At 53.3% G+C, this 12,077-nt stretch overlaps 1 protein-coding gene across 7 annotated transcripts in view; it reads right to left on the minus strand.

Moving 5' to 3' along the window:
* Positions 1-1,969, minus strand: part of BRD1 (bromodomain containing 1) — a 34,966-nt gene extending 32,997 nt beyond the window's left edge. For all 7 annotated transcript variants that reach the window (XR_011075931.1, XM_068559977.1, XM_068559975.1 and 4 more), the window contains exon 1: positions 1,917-1,969. The gene's annotated coding sequence lies outside the window, so the exon portion shown is untranslated. The remainder of the gene's footprint in view (positions 1-1,916) is intronic.
* Between the last annotated feature and the right edge of the window lie 10,108 nt (positions 1,970-12,077).

The raw sequence follows: 12,077 nt of genomic DNA on the forward strand, positions 1-12,077 counted from the left end.
GAGTGATATTTAAGAGACTGGCTGACAACATCCCAAGGTGGAGCCCAAGGCCCACCGCTGGATGTGACCCCGAGGAGCCGGCACGGGGCGCCCCCGCACAGCGACCCACCTGGTCTCCAGACTTCGCTTTTTCAAACCTGAGCGGAAATACCAGCAGACCCTAAATGCACTTTTTAAGACAGACCCTTCAGATTGTGGTTTTCTCTTTTGCCAAATAGAAATCCACGTTTTACGTGAAATTTGACAGGAATCCCCTACAAAGAGGAGCACGGAAAACAGCATAAGCAGCCAACCCGTCGCTCACCTGCATCTCAGGGGTTCCAGGGGCCCACGCAGCCCTGGACTCCTGTTGTGCGGTCAGCCAAGCCGCTGCCCAGCTAGCCCTGGCCCCGCCATCCCTTCTGGGGGAGAGGGGCACGGCCCCCCCACGGTCAGCACCACAGCCTGCACGGAGGGGACGCCGGTGCGCCAGGGCACAGCGCACAGCTTCAGGGGTCCTTACTGGGGTGGGGCAGAAGCGACAGTTGGTTACTCATCAGATGCAAAGCGAACGTGTAATTTTCTCCTCGAAAGCAGAGAACCAACAGCGCTAACCAAAATTGGCCCTTCAAAACCCACACTCTCCCGAAGGGCACTGAAGCTCTGGACACTTAGTACCCGAAGCACAGCACTTAAGGGCCATGGCAGCTCCGCAATCTGAAAGCTAGATGGTGACAGGGAAAGAAGGCGCTGGTCACTCTGCAGACCACCTCACCCGCCCATCATTTCCCGATCTCTGGCCCTCGGGCTCCATCCACACTTGGCCCAAGCGTTCCCACGAGGAGGCCATCAGCAGCCTCTCCTGACCCCTCTGATAAATGCACCTTGAAAAGCCATGTGGCCACGAGAGAGGCAGTCGGCACCCAGGGCCGGCTCACCTTCTCAATCAGTGCCTTTCCCGCCTAGCTTTGGACAAGCCACTTAACACCCTCGTGCAGGAACGGGACGGCAGGCAGCTCCCGGCCCGCAGGTGAGTGCACGCAGCGCCCTCCACCCACGACCCTTCCCGGGCGGTGGGCGCCTTCTCCACGGGGGCGCGGCCTTTCGTCAAAACTCCACTGCGCACCCGCAGCGCGCGCGTCCTCCGTAAATTACACCTCAATCAAGTTACTTCTTCCAAAGGGCCCCGGAGGCCGCTGGGTCCACCACCGGCTCTCAGCGCGGGAGGGGGGCGGAGGGGGCGGCGGCCCGGGTCCGCGCGCCCCTCGAGTCTTTCCAGCGCGGCCCGGGAACCGGGAGTTTCCCGTCCGGGCTCAACGTGCCCAGCGCGTCCGTTACATAACGCGACCCTCGGGCAAACGCTCGGCCGGCGGACCCGAGACCCCGGCCCGCTCCCGTCTCGCCGCGCGGCAGGGCGGAAGGCGCGGCGGGCGGGACGGGCCCCAGCGCCCAGAGAGCCCGGCCTCCCTCCCCGTCCGGCTTCCCGCCCGCCAGCCTAGCCTCCCACCCTGTCGGCCTCCCCGGCCGCCCAGCCTCCCGGTCTGGCCTCCCTCCCCGGCCTTCCAGCCTCCCGACCCGGCCTCCAGGCCTCCCCACCGGCCGGCCTCCCTCCTTCCCGGCCGCCCAGCCTCCCCACCCGACCCGGCCCGGCCTTCCAGCCTCCCGGCCCGGCCTCCCCGCCTCGACAGCCCGGCCTCCCCGTCGGCCGGCCTCTCTCCTTTCCGGCCCCCCGGCCTCCCCGCCGCCGCCCTGACACCGCGGCCTCCCTCGGCCCTGCCGCCCGCCGCCCGCGGACAATGCGCCGCCGCGGCGGCCGCCAAACATGGCGGCGGCACCAGCACCGAGAGGCCGGCGGCGGCGGCCCGCGGGAGAGGCGGGCGAGGCGGCGGGCGAGGCGGCGGCCCCGGCCCCGGCCCCGGCCCGTCCGGCGCACTCACCTTCGGGGCCGCGGCCGCGGGAGCCGGGCGGCGGGCGCGGGGGCCGGCGCGGCCGAGGCGGCGCTAATGGCGCCCGCGGCTCCTCCGCCAACGGCCGCGCAGGCCCGGCCCGCCGCCGCTCTGGGCGCGGGCTCCTGGCGGCGGCGGCCCGGCCCGGCTCGGCTCGGCGGCCGCAGGCTCTCGGGCGGCGGCTCGCGCGGGCGGCGGGGCCGGACGGAGGCCCGGCGCGGGGGCCCGGCCGGCGGGCGGCGGCGACGGCGACGGCGAGGGGGACGGGGCGCTGGCGCGGGGCTGCTCGGACACCCGGGCCGGCTCGCTTGCTCCCCAGCGAAGCAAACAATGCGGCGAGCGCTCCGCCCGGCGCGCTGCGTGCGAGACGCGCCCCGCCCGCCGCCGCCATGACGCGCGGCCGCCGCCGGGGGGGGGGGGGAGGGGACGGGAGCGGAGGGGAGGGGAGGGGAGGGGAGCGGAGGGGAGGGGAGCGGAGGGGAGGGGAGGGGAGGCGAGCGGAGGGGAGGGGAGGCGAGCGGAGGGGAGGGGAGGGGAGCGGAGCGGAGGGGAGGGGGGAGGCCCTGGGGGGAGGGGCGGTCGGGCAGAGGGGCCACCGGCCGGGCGATGGGGCGCCGGACCCCGGGGCTGGGGGATCATCGGAGGGGGCGCGGGGTTCAAGGGAGGGGGGCACCGGGCGGGCGATGGGGTCGCCGGCACCGGGGCTGGGGGGGGGTCATCTAAGGGGGCGCCGGACACGGGGGCTTGGAGGCCTGAGGGGGCGCGGCGTTCAAGGGAGAGGGCAGCGGGCGCTGGGCAGAGGGGCTGGGGCGCGCATGAGGGGGCGCGGGATTTGGGGGAGGGGTGCCGCACACCGGGTCTGGAGGCATCTGAAGGGGTGCCGGGCGGGGGAGGGGCCGGAGGGGAGGCCCGTGGGGAGGGGATGAAGAGGTGGGGGCCAGAGCGGGAAAAGGGGGCACTGGATGGGGCAGGCCCGGCTGAGTGTTGGGGGGACCTGGGGGAGTGCCGGGCGTGGGGCAAAGGGAGCCCAGACCACAGCGTGGTGGAGACCCGAGTGGGCGCCCCATGGGGTCAGGGGGAGCCTGAGGGGCCCGTGCTGGGCAGGATCGGGCGCTGGTGGAGAGGAAGCGGGTGCTGGTAGGGGTGGGGGAAGCAGCGGGGAGCACTGGGGAATGGGGGCTGCAGGGCGGCCCAGCTGGCACTCCTCCTTCAGGAGTTACAGGCCTAGGGTGGGGCCGTTAGGTCCGGACCACCCTCTTGGGCTGCAGGTAAAACAGAAAGGGCCCCTGCGCAGCAGTAGTTCAGAGACCTGAGTCTTGGTCGCTGCCACTGGCTGCTTCCACTGTGGCCTCTGCTTCAACGCCAAAATTCAGAGGTTTCATGACAGTTTTCATCCCGAGATTAGTCCCAAAGTGCTTTGGGAGGAGGGAGAAGCCTAGATGTTTCCTTGGTTTCCGTGAGGATTTGAGGTTAGTGCCGTGGCCGTGAAGGAGCCCAGCCCTGGGGAAAAGGAGCAGCAGGTGCCCCCCTTCCCGACAGCCAGGGGAGGCCCCTCGGTAGGAGAAGGAACATGCCCCCCAGGCAGGGGCTGGGTCCTTCTGGGCTGGTGAGACCTTACCCCGCGTGGGCAGGCAGGGCGGGCTCCGCTGCTTAGGCTCTTCCAGCAAACGCCCTATCGAGAGCAGGCTGGCCATGTCCACCCAAGTGTCCTAGCTGGGGGCCCTTTGCTGGCCAGAACTTGTGCCCCAGTGCATCCAGTGTACGAGTTGAAAAGTGAAGGCTTGAAGAGTCACCCAGCCAAGGTCACCCAGTGGTCAAGTTCCTGAGCAAGGTCCCACCTCCAGACACATCCTTGGGCCAAGGTGAGGCAGGCCCAGCAGTGGGCCCCGACCACGTCTGCACCAGATGCAGGAGCCGCAAGTATGTCTCTGCTCTTCCAGATGTCTGCTATCTGAGTCAGTGGAGAGCAAGCACACGGGGCCTGCACCCTTCTCCACCCCGGGCAAGGCAGATGCAAACCAGGAAGCTGGAGGCCGTCTTGTGAAAGAAGAGAGACAGGAAACAGGAGAGGCAGAGAGGGTGGCTTCTCCACCAAACGAAGTGACGCCCAGGAGGAGTGAAGGCATGTCATAGGCATGTCCATAGGCCTTCTGGAATTCCAACGATGAAGAGACTAGCTTAAAAACCGTCAGAGAGGGACTTCTCTGGTGGTCCAGTGGGTAAGACTCTGCGCTGCCATGCAGGGGGCCAGGTTTTAATCCCACGTGCATGCAGCCACTGGAAAAAAAAAAAAAGATCCTACACACTGCAACTAAGACCTGGTGCAGCCAAATAAATGAATAAATTTTTTTTAATTAAAAAAAATTAAATTGGAAAGAAGAATAAAGTTATTTTTTAAAAAAACCCTTCAGAGAGGAAGGATCTTCTTTAATCAGACTGAACCTGATTGTCAGTTGGCAAAGGGGTGAAACTGTCAAAATCCTAAGAGAATTTTTTTTTTGGCTGTGTTGGGTCTTCATTGCTGTGCTGGCTTTCTCTAGTTGCGGTGAGCGGGGGCTACTCTTCGTTGCGGTGCGCGGGCTTCTCATTGCAGTGACTTCTCTTGTTGCGGAGCACGGGCTCTAGGCGCGCGGGCTTCAGTAGTTGTGGCACGTGGACTCAGTAGTTGTGGCTTGCGGGCTCTAGAGTGCAGCCTCAGTAGTTGTGACACACGGGCTTTGTTGCTCTGCAGCATGTGGGATCTTCCCAGACCAGGGCTCGAACCCGTGTCCCCTGCATTGGCAGGTGGATTCTTAACCACTGGGCCACCAGGGAAGCCCATCCTAAAGGAATTGAACTTACAATTCCATACACGGTGAAACTAGCATTCAAGTGAGACAGCAAAATAAAGGTGTCTTCACAACCTGAAAACGTCTACACACTAAGTGTCAAAAAGGACTGAAAGACATGCCCCAAGCCAAATGAGAAGTGAACCCAAGAGAAAGACCTGGACGCCAACAAAGAAACTAGCTTAGACTGCTCAAAGAAAGTCAAATAACAACTTGAGAGAAAATCCCGCATGAGCTCAACATGACATATGGCAAGGGGAGGGAGGAGCAGGAAGGAAAAGCACACAGAAGTTCTTGTATAGCTAGAGGATTTGAGAATCGATAGAAAAAAAGTCTGAAATACCCAAGTTTCCATGAGAAAAATGGAAACAGAATTTACAGATTTCAAAACAGCTGGGAGAAAACTGAAATGAAGAAAAATTGACAGTGCCAACAAAAAGCAGAAAAGAGAGAAAGATAAATACATGATAAATGAAGAACACAGCATGAGGTGACAGGAGTAAATTCAAACGTTTGAGTAATCAGAGACATGATGGAATTAAAAATTCATCTATTAAAAGACAGAGACGGGCTTCCCTGGTGGCGCAGTGGTTAAGAATCCACCTGCCAATGTAGGGGACTCGGGTTGGAGCCCTGGTCTGGGAAGATCCCACATGCTGTGGAGCAACTAGGCCCGTGAGCCACGATTACTGACCCTGCGCGTCTGGAGCCTGTGCTCCGCAACAAGAGAGGCCACGATAATGAGAGGCCCGCGCACCGCGATGAAGAGTGGCCCCCACTTGCCACAACTAGAGAAAGCCCTCGCACAGAAACAAAGACCCAACACAGCCATAAATAAATAAATAAATAAATAATAAATAAAAATTAAAAAAAGACAGAGACTCTCTAATTAGGATGTAAATACTGTTAAATACTGTTCACGAGAAACACACCTAATAATGTGGATGGAAAGTATGTGTCATACAACTTATGTTCCTCAGAAGACCATAAAGAGAATGAAGAACTAAAAGCTAGAAAGTATTTGCAACACATACGCCTTGCAAATGATTAGTATCCAGAATATATAAAGAACCCTTTCAAATCCATTAGAAAAAGACAAACAAGCCAAAAGAATGATGGACCAATCCTGTAATCAGTCTCCTTGCAGAGAAGAACATGGAAAGGGCCAATAACCTCACTAGCAGTTTTGGAAATGCAAACTAAAACCACACTGAATGAGCACAACCGTTAAAGTTGGACGCATACCCTGCTGGCCCAGAGCATCAGGTCGTACAGTTATCTTGTAAACAATATGGCATTCTCCAAAGAAATCGGGTGTGTGCATCAGTTAGCTGTTGCTGCATAACAAACCACCCCCCAAACTTTGTAGCTCGAAACCACAACAATCGCTTCTTTCACTCATGGATCTGCTATCTGGGGAAGATTCAGCAGCACAGCTGGTCTACTCCACGCTGCAACCGCTGGGGCATCTCCACTGGGGGCTGGACAGGCCACATCCAAGATGGTGCACCCATGTGGCTGGCAAGCTGGTGCAGGCTGTGGGCTAAGGGCCTGGGGGACGTCCTCGAGGGAGGGTGGCCAGGTTCCAAGAGCAAGAGTCCCGAGAGAACCAGGTGGACCCAGTATCACTTTTCATATCATAGCCTCAGACATCATGTAGCATGACTTGTGCACAAACCTGCCCAGATTCAGGAGATAGGGGGACAACAACCCCTAGTTCCTGTGGAAGGAAGTGTCAGAGTCGCATTTTAAGAGGAGCACGTGGCAGGGAGAAGTGGCTGTGGCCGTCTGGGAAAATGCAAGCTGCCTCGATGTGCACACCTGTTCCCAGCTCTAGGGTTAAGCCAACATACATTCCTAGGTACATCCTCTGCCTAGCTGCATGCCAGAGAAACCTGCACTGACCCATCAGGAGACCTGTCAACTTTCAAAGCAGCGCTGTTTTTAATAGCAAAAATACTGGGGGGGAACCCTTAAATGTATGTGGACAATAAAATGAATAAAGTGAGATACGTCTACACAATGGACTAGCATGCGGCGATTGAAATGAATGAATTGCACCACTTGGATCCACGTGGCTGAATCTCAGACACGTGACGCTGAACAGGAGAAATATAATGTCATAATGATAATACAAAGTGTGATTCCATTTGCACTCAGCAGAGAGAGCTCGGAGTGGGTAAGTATGTGCACACGCAAACACCTGTATCTTTTCCGATATCTATAAACAAGTCTTGAGCTCATACTGATAGCTTCAGTTCTAACATGACAGATCTCATTCTGTCCTTCCCCCTTTCTATGTTTATAACTCAACAGTGAGAAGCCTCTATGCTTTCACCTGGTAGCTCCAGCCCCATTGTCTGTCAGGCTATACCAGCCAGACACTTGGCCCCAGATGCATCAACCACCGCCCCCCCCACCCCCCCCGCCCAGGTAGATGTATCAGCCCAAAGTTCAGCTCTGGGGACGTCCCTGCTTCCTCTGGCTCCGTAGCCCTCCCACCCGCACCCCACTGTAACTGCAGCTGAAAGCTTGGGCCCGACAAAGGCAAGGAGACGGGTATTGTTGCTTTTTTGTAAGTTTCTATTTTCTGGCAGAAGTAAGATAAAATCCTTCTTCTTTCTTCTATCTCTAACCTTACATTTAGTAGACTGTGCTTTTGCAAACAAATGAAACATTTTTTAAATGGTATTTTCTTACTTCGGAATTCAGGAAAAATCGTTTTTACTGACTATTCAATTTTAATAGAAATCTAGTTATTTGCATAGGTTCAATAGAAATCAGTCCTCTTTTTTACCAGTATATAATTAGACAAAATGATTGTGCCGTTGCGGCCTTAAGCGGGTGTCATATTTGAGAGCACGTCTCCTGTGATTCAGGATGACACACCCACCTTCGGAACAAGGATCGTAACCTCTGCGTTGAGCCAGTGCCCACAGACCCACACCAGCGCACGAACGACGGTGTACCAGGTCTCAGCTTCACAAGTAGTCAGGCAGACAGGAACTGTGGCAGACACCTAGGTCCTTGTGAAAAGAGAAACTCACCTACAGGCACAGGTGCTGCAGGCAAGAGCAATGTGAACCTCAGGCATGCCAGAGGCTCAGCCGTACATTCCTCATGACGACATCTCCAGACAGAAGTGAATTTTGCGGCCTTGGTCCTTGGGAAACCCCACGTGGCTTAGTTGTACCGGCGCAACAAGGAGGCTCAGACGTGCTAATTGCCACTTCTTTCAGCACCTGTGTAGATGAATCAGGTCCAGACACAATAAGACCAGCTTTCTGTGAAGAATAACCTTCGTCTCAAGGGGGGGGACTAATAAAAATTTTCCAAAACATGGATGGGTAAGAGGATGGCGGTGGGTCCTTTCGGTGGGAGGCTGAGTGCGGTCCAGCAGACCCACCAAGGGTACTTTTTGATTCTCTAGGGTGTGCATCTGTTTTACTGCCTACTTACTATTGATTATGATTTTTAATAACACGGTAAGGGTAGATTTTAACTTGTAGAAAATGGATGGCTAGGTAATGTGATTCTTGTCTGACAGCAATGCAAATGAACTTTGCCCAGTGGTAAGTGACAAAAATTATCTCTGTAGAAAAGATTAGTTGGAAGAGGTTGCAGTTTTATGGCCCTGTAGAACATTAACCAGTCTTTAATCTAAATTAGTGAACTTACTCAAGCAAGCTTTTTTTCAGCCACTACAAATCCTTCCCTCTCTCCAATGTTTTCAACCAGCCTCACCATTATGCTGGTTTCCTCGTTAATGATTTAAATAAATCTTGGACACATCCTCACTTTGGAGCTGTAGAGTCATATTTTTAACTTTTGAAAATCATGCTTTGGCAGCTCCTGCACCTCGCTGCCTCCTCAGCACCTCCGCTATGATGGCTAATGGACATCCCAAACTCAACATGCCTGATGCTCAGCTCTTGGCCTCCATCCCCAAACTGCCCCCCTGTTGTCTTCCCCATCTGTTATGGGTTGAATTGTGTCCCCCCCAAAAAAGATAGGTTGGCATCTTAATCCCCGGTGCCTGTGAACGTGACCTTACTTGGAAATAGGGTCCCTGCAGGGGAGCAGGTTAAGAGGAGCTCACTGGGGTGGGCCCTGACCCAGTGGCTGGTGTCCCTATAAGTAGAGGGAACTTCAGACACAGGCTCCAGGGAGAAGGCCATGTGACAAACAGAGGCGGAGGCTGGAGGGACGCAGCTGCCAGCCCAGGAACGCCAAGAGTGACAGCCACCAGAGCCAGAAAAGGCAGGAAGGGTGCTCCCCGACAGGCTGCAGGGGGAGGCAGCCCTGCCGACACCTTGATCTCAGACATCCAGCCCCCAGGACTGGGAGACAAGGGGCCTCTGGGGTTGACGCCGCCGGGTCTGTGGCGCTTTGTCGCGGCTCCCAGGGTACTAATCCACCTTCTCAGCTAATGGTGACGCCGTGCTTCCTGAGTGAGAGGCAGCCCTACTGCTCACATCTGATCCACCAGCAAATCCTGTTAGCTCCCCCTTCAAAACATGTCCAGAACCAGCCCTCTGTCACCACCTCCTGTTACTACCCCAGGGCCAATCACTGTCATCCCTCACCTAGATTATCTAAGTGTCCGGACTGGTCTGTCTGCTTCCCCCTAGCATCTCTGTAGCTTTTCTCTGCACAGCAACCCACGTGATACTATCACTCCTGTGCTTGGAATCTCCCAGTGGCTCCCCATCTCTCTCAGAATAAAAGCCAAAGTCCTCAACTCGATAACCAAAAAATAACCAAATTAAAGAATGGGCAAAGGACTTGAATAAACACTTCTCCAAAGAAGACATACAGATGGCCAATAAGCACGGGAAAAGATGCCCGACATCATTAGTCATCGTGGAAATGCAAATCAAAACCACAGTGAGATATCACCTCACACCCTCTAGGATGCCTAGAATCAAAAAGTCAGGGGAATTCCCTGGCGGTCCAGTGGTTAGGACTCCAAGCTTCCAATGCTGGGGTGTGGGTTCAATCCCTGGTCAGGGAACTAGGATCTTGCAAGGCAAGTGGTGCAGCCAAAAAAAAAAAAAAAAGTCAGATAATAACAAGTATTGGTGAGGATATAGAGAAATTGGAACTTTCTTGCATTGCTGGTGAGAATGAAAAATGGTATAGCTGCTTCAGAAAACAGTTGAACAGTACCTCAAAATGCAAACCGTGTGACCCAGCAATTCCACTCCTAGATATGTGCCCAAGAGAAAGGAAAACACACGTCCACACAGAACTTGTACATGAACGTTCATAGCAGTATTGCTCATAATAGCCAAGAGGTGAAAACAAACCAAATGTCCATCGACTGATCAATGGATAAATAAAATGTGGTCCATTCATAAATGGAATATTTTTTGGCAATAAAAAGGAATGAAGTATTGAAATGTGCTACAACAGGGATGAATCTTGAAAAACGTCCTGCAAAGTGAAGGAGACAAAGGTCACATATCATATGATGCCATTTATATGAAATGTCCATAATAGGAAAATCCAGAGACAGAAAGCAGATTAGTGGTTGCCAGGGCCTGGGGCAGTGGGAGGGAATGGGGAGTGACTGCAAATGGGTGTGGGGTTTCTTGGGGGATGATGAAAATGTTCTAAAATTGACTGTGGTAAGAGTTGCACAACCCTGTGCATATACTAAAAACTATTGAATTTTACTTTTTTTTTTTTTTTTTTTTTGGCCACACCACATGGCTTCTGGGATCTTAGTTCCTTGACCAGGGATTGAACCCAGGCCACAGTGGGGAAAGTGCTGAGTCCTAGAAACTGGACCACCAGGATCCCTTGAATTGTACCTTTTAAATGAGTATACTGTAGGGTATGTGAATTATATCTCATTAAATCTGTTTTTAAAATACGTTGAATAAATAATTACATAAATTAAAAAATTAAAAATAACACCAGAGAGTAGATAATGTAGTCTCATCTCTTCCTGCTCCTCCAACTAAATATAACTTTAAAAACTGGGAAATAATACAAGAGACAAATTATAGACCTCTGGTAGGAAAAGAAAGGTAGGCTGGCTGAAGGCCTCGGATTGAGGAAAAACACTGCAGCCTGGAGTCTCCCACCCACCCCCCACCCCCGTAGTATAAGGCTGCCCAGGTCCAGCAACTCCTGGCCAACCAGTGGCAGAAAGCAGCCCAGGCCCAGTCTCTCCCCACCCTCCCACCCAGCAGCTAGGGGAAGTCCATCTATCCTCCCATGGGGAAGTCAACGGAGATTGAGCAGGAACCCTGGAGGTACCAGGTCTCAGAAGCATCCTCCATCCCATGGGTGCAACCTCTCCCACTCCCCACCCACCGGTTCTAGGCAGCCTGGAGAATCTCCTCTGTTCCCACAGGCAGCACCAGCCGAATTAAGTGGAAGCTGCAGTGGCACAGATGAACAGAACATACCAGAATAGAAATGCAAGGGCTCTGAAAACTAAATTATCATTGGAACCACAACCCACAAAAGTAGGCCAGGATGTGCTGCACCTGAACAGGAGTAGGATGACTGCCTGCTAAAATAGAATGTTCCAATAGGATCCAGAGGCTCCCAACATAATTTCCAAACTGTTTAGATTACAATTTTGAAAACCACGTGTCAAACCAAGAATTTAAATGAGAGAAAAACAATCAACAGATACCAACAGTGAGATGAATCAGATGTTGGAATTATCTGACAGAGATTGTAAAGCAGCCACCACAAAAATGTCTCAACAACCAGTTACAAATTATCTTGAAACAAGCAGAAAAATAGAAAATCTTAGTGCATAGAAACAAGTTATTAAAAAACCAAATGGAAATTATAGAGCTGAAAAATACACCAACATTTAAAACTCAATGGATGGGCTCAATAACACAATGAATATGACAGAAGAAAGAGTCCATGAACTAGAGGACAGAAGAGTAGAAATTACCCAATCCGAACAACCAAAAGAAAGTAGACTGAAGGAAACAAATAAACAAACAAACAAACAAACAAAGCTTCAGGGACCTGTGGGAGTATAAAAAAATAAAATAAAATAAATCTAACATTTGTGGAATTGGATCCCAGAAGGAGAGGAGTAAGAGTAACAGGCTGAAAAAAATATTTGAAGAACTTATGGCAGAAACTTCCCAAATTTATAGAATAGATAACCAACAAGGACCTACTGTAGAGCACAGGGAGCTGTACTCAATATTCTGTAATAACCTATAAGGGAAAAGAATCTGAAAAATATATACATGTATGTAAAACTGAATCACTTTGCTAACACAACATTGAAAATCAAGTATACTTCAATTTAAAAAAAGAAACTTTCCAAATTTAGCAAAAA

The sequence above is a fragment of the Eschrichtius robustus genome, chromosome 13, assembly GCF_028021215.1.
Source record: "Eschrichtius robustus isolate mEscRob2 chromosome 13, mEscRob2.pri, whole genome shotgun sequence".
Classification (NCBI taxonomy): domain Eukaryota; kingdom Metazoa; phylum Chordata; class Mammalia; order Artiodactyla; family Eschrichtiidae; genus Eschrichtius; species Eschrichtius robustus.